Below are 18,114 nucleotides of genomic sequence, written 5' to 3' on the forward strand. Positions count from 1 at the left end.
GCTGAGAGAAGTGTTTGGACATAACAATTCCCCTGAGTGTGTGGGACAGGTACATCCCAGCCAAGTGCCTTGGTTTGCAGAGAGTAGCCTAGGAACTAAAGCCATGCCACAGTCTAGTAGAATCAGGACCCAGGTCCTGCTATTCTTTCCTCTGCTTTCCTGTTAGCACACAGGCTTCCTTCATGCTGCACAGCCTCTGTGCACTTCCCCACAACCATGCCTGTCAAGACACTCACCCCTCCTTTCCATGTCAGTCCACCAAGGATACCCATTGGATTCTGTTTGCCTAGTCTGTACGCTGCAAAAGAGCTCTCTAGCACTTGCAGAAGGGACACTGGCTAGGCTCAATACGTTTGCGATGTAAACTCATCAAGTGAGTATTGTGCTAGAGATTGAGCGTTTCACGTGTAATGTTTACTTTTTCCAGAAACTCTGTATATAGCCAACAGCATGTACACTGCAGTTGGGGTAAATTAACCTTCACATCTCACTTTGAAATGCATCCCCAAATTGATGGAGGGCTAGCTAGAGATGGGCAGATGGGGAGAGACATGTACCACTCAATTTGACTGCTTCCTTTCTGGTTAGAGGCCCTGGGTTTGGCTGGGGTTGCTGCTTTTCTCCTTTACCCTCTGTCCTGGCTAGTGTTTCCACTGCTGTGCTAACAGTAGTGGTGAATCCTTGGACTGTTCTTAACTTTAGAGGAAAGGCTTTCAATGTCTCATCATCAGGCTCGGGGCTAACAGTGGTCTTGTCCTGCACAGCCCTTGCTGTGTATACGTCTCTTCTTAACTTTTTACTGATTCTTTGTGAGTTTCACATCATACAGGCCAGTCCCATTCATCTCCTTTCGCCCTTACAACCAACCTCCCAAAATAACCCCCCCCCCCACACACACACACACACACACACACAGCATAGAAAACATCTCACAGTGGAAGCCTTGGTATGTCACAGTGTGCCCCACAGTATATCGCTCTGTCCACACATCTTCACTTGCAAATGTCCACTGTAATGAGTCACTGATCTGGTTGGAGATCTCTGGCTTCTGTGACACCATCAATACTGGATCCTCACCATGACTCCTCCTGGTTATCCTGCTGTTGCACAGTGTCCTGGAGATCCTGCAGCTTTGGATCAACAGGACCAGGCTTTTCACACATCCTAACCATTCACAAACATTATAGATTTGGGGGTGAGCCAACTCAGAGCCCTGGATCTGGGCCTGGGTGGTAACTGAGCTGGTCAGTGCACTGGTTCTCTTATCCTCATAACCAGAGCTCCAGCACAGCTCTGGCTAAGCCACCCAGTGCCACCAGTGGCAGGAGACAATGTTAGCTCTCCTGCTCCCAAGATTTCAGGGCCCACTCTCCTGCACCCATACCTCCAGGGCCAGCTCTGCTCTGCTGTCCAGTCAACACAGGGGCAACTTTCCCACATACTGCAGTCTGTGAGGGGCTGGATCACCTCTCCTGCTCTCACACTCTCAGGGCTGGCTCACCCATGCCTGGGCCATCAGGGCCAGCTCCACTGTGTTGCCCAGGTGAACTCTCCCAAATGCTACAGCCAGGAAGTGGGCAGGAACAGCTCTCCCAACTGCCACAGGTGGTGAGGGGTGAGGTGGGCAGGCATCACCTCTATACCCACATCACTTTAAGGTAGAGGAGTGCTGGGGCCAGCTCTCCCATGCTCTAAGGGGCGACTCACCCACCCCATCCCCTACCCACCCACCCCACCACCACCACCAGGGCTCGCTCCACTGTGCTGCCTGGGTGAGGCATAGAGCCCCTGCTCTCTATGTGCTGCCCAGTAAGAGACAGGACCAGCTCTCCAGATGCAGCAGCCAGTGAAGGGCAGGACTAATTCTGCACAGCCCCTAGACATCTGCTTGGTCCCTGGCAGCTGCTCTGACCAGGGAAGTCTCCTGGTTCTCTAGTACTAATATGAGCCACAGCACCAACAGTGACCCCTGCACTGTGTAGCCATGGACTCAGACATGGCACTCAGTGGCTGCTCAGACTGGGATTTTGCCATGGTCCCAGGTGATGGGGCTAGCCACTCCATTCTGGAGTGTCCAGTTCCTTCTCTCTTCATAAAGCTCAAGCTGCTCCATTTATCTTTCTCTCCCATCTCTCTAGAACATACCCGCACACTGTGGTGGCTCCTGCTGCAGGCTGGCCTCACTGCTGGCAGGCCCCTGGGCGACATCCTCTGGCAAGTGGATTTATAGCTGGCTAGGGACAGGTCTGTGGGTGCCATGGTGGTCCACGGTCTGTATTCCTCCTCCTCTGCTGCACTGTGTGGTGTCAGGCGGGGCTCTGTGTGTCTATGGCCCACCCCAGCTGTGGGGAGGAAGACAGGTCTGTTATGTGTCCTAGACATAAAACAGCATTGGCCACCACGCCAGGCAAGCTAGGTAGGATGAACAAAGGACTGCCATCTGCTCCGCCCGACTGATATAAGAACGATTCCACCAACAAGGTGTCTCTTTGACCAATGCCAGGGAGGTGAGAGGGGTGGTGGTTGATGTATACTCTATACCTAATTTAGAGTTATTTTATCATGCAAAGACCCTGACTTCAGTCAACGGCTTTTTCAGCACCTACTAAGATGGTCCTGTGCTAATTTTCCCCTCATTCTGCTACTGAAACTTGTCACATTTGATGATGTGTGTATGCTGAAGGATCAGGGTGTTAGATCCTGTTACTGTACTGCTGGATTCCGTTTCTCAGGCCTCTGTTGAGGATGTGCACTTCAGTGTTCACGGGGATGCTGCCAGCAGTTTTCCTGACTCACTGTGTAACAGTGAGTGTAGACCTGTTCCCCTCACTTGGCTTTTTTAGAAGAATTTAGGAAGAACGTAATTCTTCCTTAAAGCTGTGGGGGAAATGACTAGTGGAGCTGCCTAGCTTTGGGCTCTTTGCTGGGAGTCTGTGACTACTGATTTCATCTCCATCTCCTTGGCTACTTTGTGCATGTATATCCTGTCTCCCATGGTCCAGGGAAGTTGTGTACCCTAGGAACCAACCCCTCCTTCTATTATCCAGTATCTAACTGATCACAGTAGTCTCACATCACCCTTTTTATGTGTGCTACAAGCTATAATGATTCCAATTACTTTTAATTTTATTTGTAGTCTCCTCCTCAACCTGACTAGTCTAGATAAAGATGTGTTAATTTTCTTTTACACACACACACACGCGCACCCTTAATTTGCTATTTATTCTTCCTGCTCTTGAACTTAGTTTATTTTACCTCCTTCCTTAAAATACTAAGTTCATCTGTTTACTTGAGATCATGTTTTTGTTGGCATTTACCACTATAAATTGGCCTCTTAGGCCATCTTGGCTGCACTGTATTAAGTACTGGTATGTTGTATTTCCATTTTGATTTAACTTCTGTTTTCTTCTTTAGCTGACTGGTTGTTTGAGAGTGTGCTATCTGATTACCATGTTATTTGTGACTTTTCCTCCGATTACTGGCTCCGGGTTTTATAACAGGGTGGCCAGGAGAGATCGTTCATTTCAGTCAGTTTGTTAGATTTGTTGTGGCTCAGCATGGGATCCACCCTGGAAATATCCCCCTGGACTGCTTGCCTACTGCACCATTCCAGTGGCCTTCTTGTTGTGCTGTGGTTGCTGCTGGGTCAGGTTTTGTTGTTGTTGTTGTCTGGTAGTACTAGAAGCTGTGATTCTTTATTTTTTATATCAATTAAAGGTTTTTCTTTGTGGTTATTTAAAACATCATAAAGCTTAAAGAATATCCTAAAGAACAAGAGTTTTGAAGCTGATGGCAGGGCAGTAATCCATCTGGCATTGCTGTAACAAGTGCCTGAGACATTAATTCCAAGGAACAGGCCCAGGCCTGGGGCACAGTCAAGAGCATCAGACTCAGGGCCTGCCTGGGCTTCAGAGCAAGTTCAAGACCAGCCTGAGCAACTCAGTGAGACCTCGTCTCAATTGTTTTTAGGCTGGGGATGTAGCTCAGAGGCAGGATACTTGCCAGGCATGTGTGGCCCTGTGTCAACCTTAGGAAAGAAAAAGACAATCTTTTTAACTCACAGTTTGGAGATTCAATCTACCATTAATCAGTGCCATTTCTTTAGGACCTGTGACAAACAGCACATTATGGTGGCAGCACAAAAGGAAGGACACCATTCGCCTCACATCCAGGAAGCCAAAGGCAGAGAGGAAGGGCCTGGGTCCCATAGTTCCTTCCAGCTCCTTTAGGCTCTGCAGTCACTCTACACCACAAGAGAACTCCCATGACTCTGTGATAGCCTTCCTCTTTGCTCACTTTGCTGACTCAAGGTGAACTCCCTGGAGCTTCTGTCTTAAAAGCAGGCCACATGATGGGCGTCCTCCGCTTTCCATTCTCTAGGAAAATCCCAGTCTCACCTCCATCTCTGAAAGACAGGTTGGCCAGCATGGGGTATCCTGGGCTAGCAGGTTTGTTTTTTATGGGGTATTTTGAAAGTATAATCTCACGGACTCAGGTCACAATTTTTGTTGAGAACCTTCTGGTAAGTCTTTTTTTTTTTTTTTTTTGGTTTTTCGAGACAGGGTTTCTCTGTGTAGCCCTGGCTGTCCTGGAACTCACTCTGTAGACCAGGCTGGCCTTGAACTCAGAAATCCGCCTGCCTCTGCCTCCCGAGTGCTGGGATTAAAGGCGTGAGCCACCACGCCCGGCCTGGTAAGTCTTATAAAGCTCTCTTGTAGAGGACAAGTTGCTTTTTTGCTTCTGCTTTCAAAATTCTCTCTGGATGTCAATGATGTGAGGCTCAGCAGACTTGAGTTTTGGTGTCTCCCCTCAGCCGGAGAGATTCCAGAGAGCATCTCTTTACAGCGCGCTGTGGCTCTGTGGCTTTTCTCCTATCGGTTCACTGTCAGGTCCAGGGAGCCCCAATGCGGGCTTCACTGTTACCATTCCTACTCTCCTGGTAGGTAACTGCACACAGCCTGTCTGAGCTTCCGTCTGCTTGGAAGAGCCTAGTGCTGAAGCTCCTGATGCACTTCCTAGTTCAGTCATATTGCTTAGCTGCATACAGCTCTTGAGTTTGGTTGTAACTTCTGTCTGCCTATTAAACAGCTCACTTTGTTCGTCCCTGTTTTCTGTTTTCTTATGTTGACTATAAAGTCTTATTCACTGGTCTCTCAGCTTCTATAACACAGTGACTGGACCCTTCGTGTAGGCCTCCATTGCTGTGGGATGTGTGACTAGAACACTCATGTGCTTCATACATATCTCCTTAGTATTGTCTCTGTTCTCCTTGCAGTCTTAGATAGCCATGTTTATGTACTTTCTCTGAGTAGCTTCAGAGAAAGCTCTTCTCGGGGTTTCCTAGTTGGCCTTCGGTTACTGTGGCAAAACGCTATAATCAAAACCAATTTGGGAGACACATGATGTCCACACATGTCCACACATGTCCCAGTCATGGTGCACTAGTGAGGAAGTCAGGACAGGAACCCCAGCAGGAGCAGCGACAGGAATTCCAAAGGATGCTGCTGCTCCTGAGGCCTATTCGGCCTCCTTCCTTATGCCACCCAGCACCTATGCCCTCCTACAGCACTCATAAATCAAGAAAATGTCCCACAAACTAGCCACGGGACAAGCCAATGGAGGCAACTCCTAAAGTGAGGGTAGCTATAGTTGGTGTCAAGTTGACAAAGACTGAACAGCACAAAAGGACCGGTAAGTAAAACATTCCACTTGCAGCCCCCTCTGCCAGTCAGGTGGGAGAGAAGATCTTGCCGACGCATGCACAGCACAGGTACTACGAGGCAGCTGTTTATCTTCCCTAAGGCAGTGCTTCTAAGTGTTCAAAGTCGGATTCTGTCTCCCAAGCCAGTGAAGTCAGAGTTAGCTGTCCGTGTGCTCACGCTCTATCTGTGAAGGCCACGAACTGTATATAGGGAATGGGAAGATGACCTCAGAGGGCACTTGCTTTGGGGGGCTGCTAGAAGGACACATGGTCTAGGTGGGGGTGTCTACAAGTGTAGTAGCCTATAAGGCTCAAGGACAGGTCCCGTGGTGAACTCTGCTAGGCAATTCCTACAAACACAGTCCTCTGTTGAGCTGTGATCACTGGGGAGCCCTGCCCCTTCCCCTATTATATGCCTTTTATTGCTGTGACAGTATCTGTTTTAAAGCCTCTCTTCCCTGCCCCGATCAGCCACGTGATCCCCTCAGTGCTCTGGGTCAGCAGCCCATGGTGGCTAGCCCTTCTCTGTGTTCTCACCTTCACTTCTGACTGAAATCAGAAGCTGATGCTGGCTAGATGGCTCAGCAGGCAAGGGAGCCCAACAACCCAAGTTCAATTCCCAGAATCAAATGGTGGGAAGAGAGAACCTGACCTAAACACACACACACACACACACACATACACACACACACCATGGACCACACTCATGTGAATGCATACTAAATAAATGTTTCCAAAAATAAAAAAACAGAACTCAAAAGTTGAAGGGGTGTTTTTTGGCACTGGGCAGTGATGGCTTTGGGGTCAGGGTCATAAGTTCTTACCTTCTTCTCTGTGCATTCTTAAGTTTTCTCTCCAAACGCTGAGACCTCCCTCTAGACTCCCACACTAGCACACAGCTCTCCTCTATGGGATGAGTCCTGATCCCCACCCTGCACTGTCACATCCATGTGACCGTCCCTCAAGACCCTCTGGCTCCCTCTGATGCTTTAGTCTGTGTACATGCTCCTGAATCTAGACATGAGCTTTGGGCCTGCCCTCCTCTGCTGGGGCTCAGCCTACTCAAAGGCCAGGGCTGAATAGGGATGAAAACCCAGCTCCCCCTGCCGGAAATCCTTGTACCTCAGCTCACCCATGAAGTGCAATGGTCAGGAGCCACAGGCTAGAAGCAGCTGCTCCCTCTGCAGACTCTTCACACCTCCACCGGACTTCAACACTCCTCCCCATCTGTGGGCCCATTGAAGCCCAGACCCTCTGCCTGTACCACCTTCCTTCCTTGTCAGTCTGGCTAGATTGGCTCTTCCCTCCTTTCAACACAAGCCTTTCTCACTCACTGAAGTGGGTCCCTGCACCTCTATAGCCCTTGAGGATCTGGACAGATCAGCATGAGACACGGTGGGAAGACACTGTGCCTGCAGGCAAGGAGCTGCTGGTCTGGGTTAATATCTAGTTTCCGACCTTGTACAGCCAATGAACAGTTGCCTTGGACAACTTCAGGTTGTCCCAGGACTGGTCTTCCTGAGAGGCTACTACTACAAGCCTTAAGATGGAACCTGCCCTGTGGCCATCAGCAGTAACACTTCCAATGAGCTTGGCCGAGTCACAGTCACAATCGTGCTTTAATGTGAGAATATGGGGACCAGAGCCTGCTCATCACACATATAAATTAGGCTGTAAAACAGATTATCTTCCATTAGCCAGACAGCTCCAAATTGCACGGAGGCTAGGCTTCCCAACCAGCACAGGCCAGCAAGCAGCAGGGCCCACTCCTGGTATGACAAGATCTCAAACTGCATGCATGCTTTGTTGTCCCCAGGCCCCATTTACACACACAGCCATTCTCCATGCAACTGAACCACTAGTCCACACCATTTTCCCTGCCCCATCCCTTCCTGCATCACACATTACAGAATCTACTGGGAAGTAAAGGAAGGAAAGAATTAAGAATCAAGCTTTCTTTCATGTTGTTATTTTTAAGTCATGTATGTGGACTGTGAGTCTGTGTAGTGCCCACAGAGACCAGAAGAGGGAGTCAGATGCCCTGGGCCTGGAGTCCTAGGCAGTTAGGAGGCTCCAGGTGAAGGTGCTAAGAACCAAATCCAGGTCCTCTACAAGAAAGAGCGAGCGCTCTCAACCACTGAGCCACCACTCCAGCTCCAAGATCAAGACAAACAAGATGACTTCTCTACCAGCATGCCTTACCTTGTCATCTAACATTTCACCCACCTCTAGCCCTGGTCTCCAGCGCCACCATGAGACACAAGGCTGCCCCTCCTTTACATAGGCTGCATGAGGCCCAAACCCAACCCCTCTAGGCCACCACTACTTTCTACAATCAAAAGCTCGAAATTTGGCTCAGAAATAAAAAAGAAATCTGCAGTTTTGACTAACAGCTTTATTCCACCTAGAAAAAAAATAGCACTAACAGCAAGAGAAAAAAGAAAAAGAAGACCTTCCAATACAGCTATAACACCAAAGAGTGGATTTCCGTGGAATCAGCTAATTTTCATACTTAAAATATTCCAGCGAGTTAGCCTGTCCTTCACTTGACTGACTTTGCCAGGATGATGGACGGCCCCTTCTCCCTCAAATGGATTGCCAAACAGCATTTTATTGGGGATTTCCTCTAAAAGGCAATTGGAGGTTCCTGCAACACAATTTATAGGTGCATTGTTTCCATTTATTTTAATTTTATTTATAGCCTTCTGCCCAGAGCCATTGGGCACGGGCAGCTGTAAATCAGAGACCAGAGACAGTGTTCTTTGTTCTTCTGTTGATGCTCAAATATCAGGGAATTGTTTGGAAAGCTCTAATCTGAATACTAATTACTTTTTCAATCAGACCGTGGGTGTGAACTCCCCTTTTTAAAACTACACAAAAACACCGCACCAAACAAAATTTCATTATCTAGCACTCATAATCCTAACTAACGGGCACTGGGAGTGGTGCTACTCTCAAAGGGATGCCACCCACTGGAGGGCACACACTCCAAGACTTGGGGTTTAACTGTTGACAAGGCTCCTGAACGACCTTGGGGCAAGGTTCTTGACCTTTGTGAGCTTCAGTTCTCATGACTATTAAACAAAGTAGTGGTAAGAGAATCCCTTCTACAGAGTTTCTGTCCATCAAATGAGATCCTGGAGCAGTGTCCGTCCAGGTCAGGGTCAGGTCAGTGTTGGGAGGGCTGTCTTCTCACCCACTGCCATCTCAGGCCTCATGCTACTATGACCAAGTGAATGCTGGGCCTACCTAATCTGTCCCACCTCTCACAGCCTTTTTCATGCCATCTACTTTGGATTCTGGGCTGGCCATACAGTTTCCCATACAACAGCTTCCAAATCCTCCTGGCTCTCACCAGAGACCACTCAGTTTCCTCCTATACCACACACCACTGCTTGGCTCTCCACACTTACTGCCTGGTTCACCTTTCCCATGACACCAAAATGAACTTTCTGGGAATTATCACTTAGAGATTAGAGTCTTTTAGACAGCCCAGGTAGCCTGCATCCCTGTGGCTAAGGTCACTCACTATAAAAGGATTATGCATTCTCATCTGCTGTGTCAGTCTTGGCTGGGGGCCACCAGGTACTGGAAAGAAAGTGGTGATGACAAGCACATAGTCCTGGCCAGGCTTTGAGAGGCACCTGGAGCCTCTAGCAGCTCCTTTCTTTTACCTCAGCCATGAGAACACAGTCTGAGATAGGGCCTGTAGCTTCAAACTTGAGCCCAGAGTGGGAGGACCAGGGCTGTTTACAGCCCTTCAGAGTCTACATGGAGCACTACTCTTCCTAGATATAACTAATGCTGCCAACCAAGGATAACAAGACCTTGCCCTCGGGAGACTGTGGCCAACTGGAAGGAGCTGGGTGCAAACAGGAAGTGACTACAAATGAGTGGCTAGGGTTGACTCTTGGAGCTGGCAACCAAGGATCTCATAAAGAAGCCATCCACCATTCTGGCTGGCTCTGAGTGCCTCTCCAGCAACCACACACCCACTCTTGACACCCGAAATCCATGGCCAGCCCTGCTTCCTGCAGGCTCTCCTGAGCCTGCTTTCATGCTGGCAGGTGAGCCCACTGCCTCTCCAACCAACTGGCAGCACCTGCCTGGGACAAGAGTCTGCCTGCCTAATTCTCCTTTCTGCCTCGTGAACACTGTCCTGCTCTGTTCACAGGACAGCGGTGTGAGTCTGCCTGCTCTAGAGTTTGGTTTGTTGGCTTGCTTTTTCCATGACATTCCCACTATTCAAAAATACTGGCATACTCGGGTCTCCTAAACCCTTTTTACCTAACACTCAACCCCAAAGAAATGGTCTTCAAACAAGAAGAGAGATCACTTTGGAAAGAGACGCTAGGAGTGACCTCAGAAACCTACTGAGGAGACTACAAGCCAACAGACCTTTGGGAGACAAAGAAATGTCCCTGCCCCATGCCGATGAATAATGGCTGAATTAGCATTCTCTACCTTGGGCAAACAGGCCATTGTAAATGCTTATTTTATGACTAGAGTTTCATAAATTATGCAGGGAGATTCTCTCAAGTGGCTTTCCTCTGGCCTTCCAGATGCAGTATTAATTTGGCAGCAATGTTAAGTAGATGGATCCACTCCACACTGGTAAGTCTGTTAGGACATTTGGGTCTCTACAGCAAAACCAGAACTGACTTCACAGCACATAGAGAACAGTGGAGCTACAGCAGGGCAGTCCTCTCTCTGGAGCCACAGCAGGGCAGTCCTCCCTCTGGAGCTACAGCAGGGCAGTCCTCTCTCTGGAGCTACAGCAGGGCAGTCCTCTCTCTGGAGCTATAGCAGGGCAGTCCTCCCTCTGAAGCTACAGCAGGGCAGTCCTCCCTCTGGAGCTACACCAGGGCAGTCCTCTCTCTGGAGCTACAGCAGGGCAGTCCTCCCTCTGAAGCTACAGCAGGGCAGTCCTCCCTCTGAAGCTACAGCAGAGCAGTGCTCCCTCTGAAGCTACAGCAGGGCAGTCCTCCTCAAATCTTCAGGCACCAGGAAGGTGAGATAGCACATAGCAATCTGCACCAGGGACAGCAAAATATGAAAGAAGAAACAGCCTTACGTTTGGGAGCTCACAAGCCACTGAGAGTGCTCCACATGCCCACACAAGTGACTTGCTTGGATGGGAGGAAGGCAAAGTGAATTAATTAGTTGATTATTAGATGCCAGCAAGAGGAGGCAGGAGAGCAGCAATGTCAACGTCTCAGTTGCCCTTCCTGTGACAAAACACTGGGACAGAGGAACTTGAGGGGAAGGTTCAGCTGGCTCCCAGTTTGAGGGGAAGTGAGGGGAAGGTTCAGATGGCTCCCAGTTTGAGGGTACAGCCCAGCATGGGAGCAGGCTTGTGACAGAAGCTCAAGTCACCTGCTCACATTGCATCCACAATCAAGAAGCAGACAGCAATGAATGTTTGTGCTCAACTCACTGTCTACACTTACACAATCCAGGGCGGCAGCCAGAGAATGGTGCAGCCCACATTTCGGGAGAGTCTTTCTACCCCAACTAACCTAAAGAGTACTTGGAAAGGGGGGGGGGGAAGATGTGATCAAGATATATTGTACGTTAAAAAAAATTTAATAAAACAATTTAAGAGAAAAAGAAAATTTACCAAAGGTATGTCCTAATCTAAATAGGGTGTGTGTCGAAGTTTGTCTCCCTCCTCCTTAGTGATTCTCAGTCCTGTCAAACTGACAGTTACTAACCAGCACAGCAGAAGGGTCTGGAAGCACAGGCAGAAACAAGGAGGAGGCTTGGAGCTAGAGATTACTACAGGCCAAACAAGCTGGGGGCTAATCCTGCTCCTGTGACCTGAGAGTCTGTTTATAATGTCAATGTCTCAAAAAAATATACACAAGACACTGAGGACAAGCCTGGACACATATGAACTACACACTCAAAGTGTGAAAGAAGAGGAGAGGAGAGGAGAGGAGAGGAGAGGAGAGGAGAGGAGAGGAGAGGAGAGGAGAGGAGAGAGAGAAGAGAAGAGAAGAGAAGAGAAGAGAAGAGAAGAGAAGAGAAGAGAAGAGAAGAGAGATTAAAATAGAAGAGATCCCATGGCTAGAAGGAGCTAAGAGGTACAGCATAGCCCACAATGAGCCAGAGGATAGGTGAGGGCCAGAAGGAAAAAAGGGTTGGCCTCCTGCCCTGGGCTAAGGAGTTGAACTTCACTTTGAACCCGACAGGACCTATCAAAGGTCCTAAGGCAAGAGCTACGACAGCAGACTTATGTGGTACAATCCTGGGTGAGACAGACAGGAAGAAAACACCATCCACTGTGGCCAAAGGCCAGAGGAATATGGAGGGCAACCATGGAGCAGAGAATAAAACGCAGGACCACTGGGGGCTTCACTGCACTTAAAGCACAGACACCACCAACCAAGCAGAGCAAGAACACCTGAGAATACAACCAACATGTGAGAAATGTCTTCCTTCCTCCGCTTCCACTCCTTGTCTTTCTCCAGCCATGCCCCAGCCTCCCGTCCTAACTCTGACAGATGTTATTAGTCTGAGGGAGAGCTCATGATGAACAAATAGGGAACTGGCTGCAAATAAAGCCTCTGCTGCTACAAGACACAAAAGTCCCAAGTCCCTGCCCCTGGGCTTCCAGTTGCCTCAAGTGGCCAACAGGAGGCCCCAAGTGGGCAATGCACCTGAGCAGAGTACCAGCCCTTCTAGGGACCTCCCTGAGAAAGCAGACAAGCGGGTTGCCCTCAAAGAAACCCACTCACCTGATAGGGAAAGAGGAGGCACACGCTGACCAAGCCAAGGAGTGTGTCCAGGTAAAAGAGACACACACCCCCACAACCTGGGCAGGCCATCACCTGTAAGAAGCAGGTTGCTACTTGGCAGGCAGGCCTCTATGGTTCAAAGGTCATCATTCACCAAGTATCATTTAGTAGATACGGAAATGTGGGTCTACAACTAGGCATGGTATCCCACATCCAGGAGGAAAAGGCTGGTGACAACCTGGGCAATAGCTCCAAGAGTAAAGCGTCGACCTTGCAAGCTTAAGGGGCTGGGCTCGACCCCCAAAGCCCTTGTAAGGAGCAGGGCAGCGGCACTGACTTGTGCTTCCAGCCCTGGGAAGATGGGATAGGCTGATCCTGGCACTCGCTGCACAGCCAGCTGAAGCTACACGCAAAGTTCTATTAATCAGAGCCCCTGCGTCCTGAGAACCGACAGCTGAGGTTGACCTCCGGCGTCCACACAGGTGAGGAAGTGTACGGGCACACTCACACTGCATTCCCATGAGGAAGAAAATGAGAGCTCATAGTGTCTCCAGGATGAGCAAGGTGGATGAAGCAGTCACACTTAAACACAATATTCACTGGCAGTGAGAAGGCCACACTCTGCAGAGGAAGCAAGCTCTCCAGTCCTCTGTCCCCACACTGCGCTCACCCGTGCCCATGCCGCACTCCCCTGAGTGACAGCAGCTGCTGCACCAGGAACACTGCAGGACACGGATTAGAACCAAGTGCCGCTGCTAAACTGTGAGACTTATAAATAGAATGTAAAGAACATTCGAACATAATTTGCTTTCCAGGCACAAAGAACCGTGTCAATCAACTCTATACCCCAACAGAGGCAAGAGTCTCTGTTGATGGCTTTCTGGCAAATGAAGAAAAACAGATTTTACAGTGAGCTAATCTGTCTTTAGAATAAAAAATAAAAACAATGAAAGCTGAAGCTGGATTTATGTTTTCACTTATTCATTCAACAACTGGATGAGCCATGGAGCTATCCTGAACATGGTAGCCTTAAGTTACACCCTGAAATCAGATAAACATGGGGGACACCCAGGCTCCCCTCTCCATAGTTGCAAGGCCCCCACAGTTGCTTTACACAGCCTCCTGTCCATGGGAATAGGTCATCGCTCTGACAGGTGGTAATGGCAACATGTGACAACTCTGGGACAGGGCTCACAACAGCCCAGCTGTTGTGGCTGCCAGCCTGAAGCTTCCGGTTCTTGCTACAGCCTCTCCCAGATATATCAGAAGAGCCAGCCTCCCAGGAAGGCCAACTGTGGAGAGCTGGCAAGGGCAACTGAGATGACTCCACTCTTGCACACGGCAGAAGCCCCTGGGAAGCCTATAGGACATATGGAAAGTGTTAAACTTCTATGCAAGAGAAGCCACAGGAAGGCAGAGCCACACCTCCAACTTGAAGGAGCTCACCTCAGAAGCGACTGCACTTATTCTGGAGAGACTCACAGAGCAGAGCAGTCAGCTTGCTAGAGAAACAGCCAGTGAGGTGTCGGCTGGCTGGGCCTTCCTGGAGCTCCATAAGCACCGGGGGCTTTAGTACCGCACCGATTCAGTGCTGGGATGGCATTGATTACCATTTTAATTTTTCAAAAATCAAAATGTACAGACTGCACAATCAATGAGTAGCTTTACCAGGCCAGCACTCTGTGTTCTAGCATCACTGATCTCTCTTAAGTCTCCCGGCCACTCTGCCAGGTGGAAGGGCGCTCATTAACCTCCCTGCAGAAAACAGCACCTACAACGCCACGGCTCCCAAAGGGCAGAGTCAGACTGGAGCCGAGCCTTGCTTTCCAGAAAGAGTGGCTGAGAGGCGGCAGGAATCCACTCAAGCACGTATGCAAACGGGCGGTCTGGAGCTGCCTCTTTTTAAAATGGGCCAACCTAAGGCACACACAAATCTTTTGGGTTCCTGAAGCCACACTCCAGTCAGACTCACCTTAATATGAGGTGAGACACAGAGGAACAGGGGGAAGAGAGACAAGAGCCTAAAGTCAGGGTCAGCGAAACAGATGTGACAACTGAGGTGTCACCCTCCCCTTAAATGTGTACGGTGACCAAGACAGAGGATCCTTGAGCTGGCCTGCTGTTCTCTAAGGCAAAATAGATATAACAGCATCCCGGGGATCACTGTGAGAGCTAAATGTCAAGTGTGTCCTTGAGCCCCATAGGCACAGGCATGCTCTCGGACCCCAGACACACACACCAGGGGCTTGTCCTATAGAGCACTCACAGGGGTCCAAGTGCTGTTGGTAAGCTGAGCATTCATCCACTTTCCAGCACAATGAAAGCTGGGCTCCTTAGGAAATGCTCTCTTACAAGACAATAGATGAGACAGTGTTGCTCAGTGGTCAGCCCTAACCAGGTACCAGAATCTGAGCACCCAGGAGGTGGCAGCAGAGTGTGGTGGTGTTAACTGTCAATTTACAGACTCTAGAACTACTTAAGTGGCCCCTGAGGGAGATTATCTTCATTATAATAGTGGATGTGGAAAGTCTTACCTGTGGGTGAGACCATTCCCTGGGCACGGGATCCTAGACTGTATAAAATGTACACAGCAAGCTAAGTACCAGCTTGTATTCATCCTTCTGTTTTCTATTTGGGATGCAATGTGACTGGCTGCTTCAAGCTCCTATTGCCTTGACTTCCCCACCATGACAGACCACAGCTTAAACTGTGAGCTGAAATAACTGTCTTCCCCTTGAAACTCCTCTTTCCCAGCGCATATTGCAGCAACTGGAAAAGAATCTAAGACACAGAAAAAGCTTGTGGGGGGCCAACCTGGGCTACTCGAAAACCTGTCCTCAAAAATAATAATGGCAATCGTAATAATAAACAGTAATAAATCAGGAAAACCGATGACAGATAGAGAAGCCCATGATAGGGAAGCAAAAAGACAATATGGTCAAGTCTTAAATATGTGTGGTCTTAAATCAATGAGTTCCCATACAGTAATTATCCCAAGAAAACAACCAGAGACAGAGCCAAGATGCCAGCACCAGGATGCTGAAAGCAGTGTCTGGCAGGGAAACTTGGGAACAAAACAAATGCATAACAATAGGGGGTGTCCCTATAAACTGCAGCCGCTCCAGATGAAGGCCCTGTGTGGTTATTAAATGTTTGCTTGCAGAAAGACGTCTAATCATGCAGAGAGCAGAGGGTTATTATTAATTGTACAAAGAACAGTGACAGCCTCGCAGCCTAGATGAACTTCTGCTTGAAAAATATTTTCTCATATTACGTATTTAATATGTATGTGAGGCCCGTTCTATTGAAAACCATTCACTGTGATCTTTGTGGAGAGGATTCACATAATTCACATCAATGGAGGGACCGGCATTCCCTGCATCTAACAGCAAAGGATCAGGGACAGCTGGGAACCAAAAAGCTATTTGACTTCTATAAGGACTGCTATCCCTGATACCACAGACTTCAGTAAGACCCAAAGCACACAGAGAAACCTTATTTTAAAGGAAGACCTGAGTACCACCCATTTTTATAGCACAGAAATATGTAATAGCCCAAGAAGGCCAGTAAGAGGGCGAGAAGCATATTGCACAGAAAACCATATGACTCCAGGGACACCTGCCCTATAGACATGCCACCATGCCTCCTGACTATTCCACTGTACCTCAGATGCTACACTGGTATCCCAACTTTATATGCCTCCAACCAAATGTTCTTTTCTCCTAAAACCTGCTCAAGTGCCCACCTCAGTAAGTAGAGAGCTAGCAGACATCCAGCCACAGGCTGACAGTCACTCTCAAAGGGCCTCCTCCAGCTCCCCATATTCAGCCAATAGTAAGTCCTTTCGTGTGAGCTCTGAGAGACTCCCACAGCCCACTCCTTAGCCCACATTCCCCTTGGCCTCACACCACCCTCCTAAGTCATCTTCCTACCTTCATGGATAAGCCACCAGCACCTTCAGGAAACTTAAATCTCTTCTTGATAGTGGTCAATGGATTCCCCCTGTCCTCCACCCCGCAGCCTGCTATCAAACCTCCCCATACCACTTCCCCTTGCTGCACCGAAGCCATGGTAGCCTTCTTAGCAAAGCCTGTCAACACAGTGAGCTCCACTCATGTCTTCTCTGCCCCAAATAACCACAGGACTGACTACCCAGAACTCAGACCAAAGCTTAAATGTTACTTCAGGGGCTGGAGAGATGGCTCAGAGGTTAAAAGCACTGACTGCTTTTCCAGAGGTCCTGAGTTCAATTCCATCAACCACATGGTGGCTTACAAACTTCTATAATGAGATCAGGTGCCCTCTTCTGGTGTACAGGCATATATGCAGGCAAAGCATTATATACATAATAAATAAATAAACCTTATTTTAAAATGCATGTATATGTATGTTATATATAATATATAAATATATATATAATATAAATATGTGTGTGTGTGTGTGTGTTAGTTACTTAAGGAGGAAGCCCAACCTAACCACCTAGGTAAGGAGATGCTTGACCCACCTAACTGCAATCTTGTGCTTTCCAGTGCAGTGTCTGCAGACACCTACAACATGCCCACATAAGATGCCCCCTATGTGTGAAACACACACCAGGCACCACAGTCAGCTGGAATGGTTCTTAAACTAATCGCACATGAAAGTATGTTATGACAATATTTTTATTTACTGGGTTAATTAATAAAATAAAAACAAATCCCCTAGCTGCTTGGCTCTTCCTAAACATAGTTAAAGATTCCACATGGCACATCTGCAGGAGGCACCATCTTACCTGGGACAGGAGTGCTCCACTGCTATGCCGTCCTAGTACCACCCCCTCCCTGAGCACTGACAGCTTTGCCATCAGGTCAAGGAGGGCCTCCTGCCAAGCTCCCCAAGTGCATCTAACCTTTGGCAGCAAGGGAACTCAGTGATTAAGCTGAGCTCAGGAGAGAGAAGTGTCCACAAGAAGAAACTCGATGACATGGTCACATTTACAAAGCGCTATTCCCTGAGACATCAAGCCCTCAGCACAAGTCTGCAGCAAGTCTGGAGGACATCAGTGTGCCACTGGCACAGTTGGTCTGTATGCTGAGCAGTGTACCTTCCAGGAGGCTGCCCCCAAGGCCCTGGCCTTGGTGCTGACTACTGCAGACTGCTGATTCCACCCATGATTCACAGAGGACAGGCCCTAGCTGACGGTGCTTCTCAGGTACAGGAATGCAGACTCTACCCATGACTCTGGGGTGAAAAGAAGACAATTTTCACATGTTCCTAGCATCCCTTCACCAGCTGACTTGAGCCCTACTCAAGGGCCCCATGCCCGCCATGCCCACTCTAACCAACTCATCTTCTCCCTCCGCTCATCCATGGACAGGGCTGGCCGTGCCATTCTGGAGACACTAAGGAACTGCCCTCTGACTCCCCAGGCACAAAGGCCCCCACCTCAGTGTGCTGTTCACAGCAAGCCCTGGCACACCACTGGCCACTGACCCACAAAAACCTGGCACTGTTGACTTGGCACAGTCCTCAGGCATCTTGTCTTAAGGCTACTTCTCCTTCAGCTTCTCCTCAGAGGCTTTGTGGTCCCAATGGAAGGCAATGGCCTCCCTCCACATTCAGGAAAGCTGTGAATTCCTCACACCACAATCTGTCACTGAGATGAAGGGAAGACCAAACCCCACCTAGAGCTGA

General features: G+C 48.9%; 1 protein-coding gene and 1 non-coding gene across 6 annotated transcripts in view; both read right to left on the minus strand.

Moving 5' to 3' along the window:
- Tbc1d22a (TBC1 domain family member 22A) overlaps positions 1-18,114 on the minus strand; it is a 274,856-nt gene that overhangs the window by 213,093 nt on the left and 43,649 nt on the right. The window lies entirely within an intron of this gene.
- LOC115029462 (small nucleolar RNA SNORA48) lies at positions 2,366-2,507 on the minus strand. The gene has a single exon (XR_003835038.1). It is a non-coding gene; the product is annotated as a small nucleolar RNA SNORA48 (small nucleolar RNA).

This window comes from Mus caroli, unplaced genomic scaffold (genome assembly GCF_978045245.1).
Source record: "Mus caroli unplaced genomic scaffold, Mus_caroli_1 scaffold_16, whole genome shotgun sequence".
In the NCBI taxonomy this organism is placed as follows: domain Eukaryota; kingdom Metazoa; phylum Chordata; class Mammalia; order Rodentia; family Muridae; genus Mus; species Mus caroli.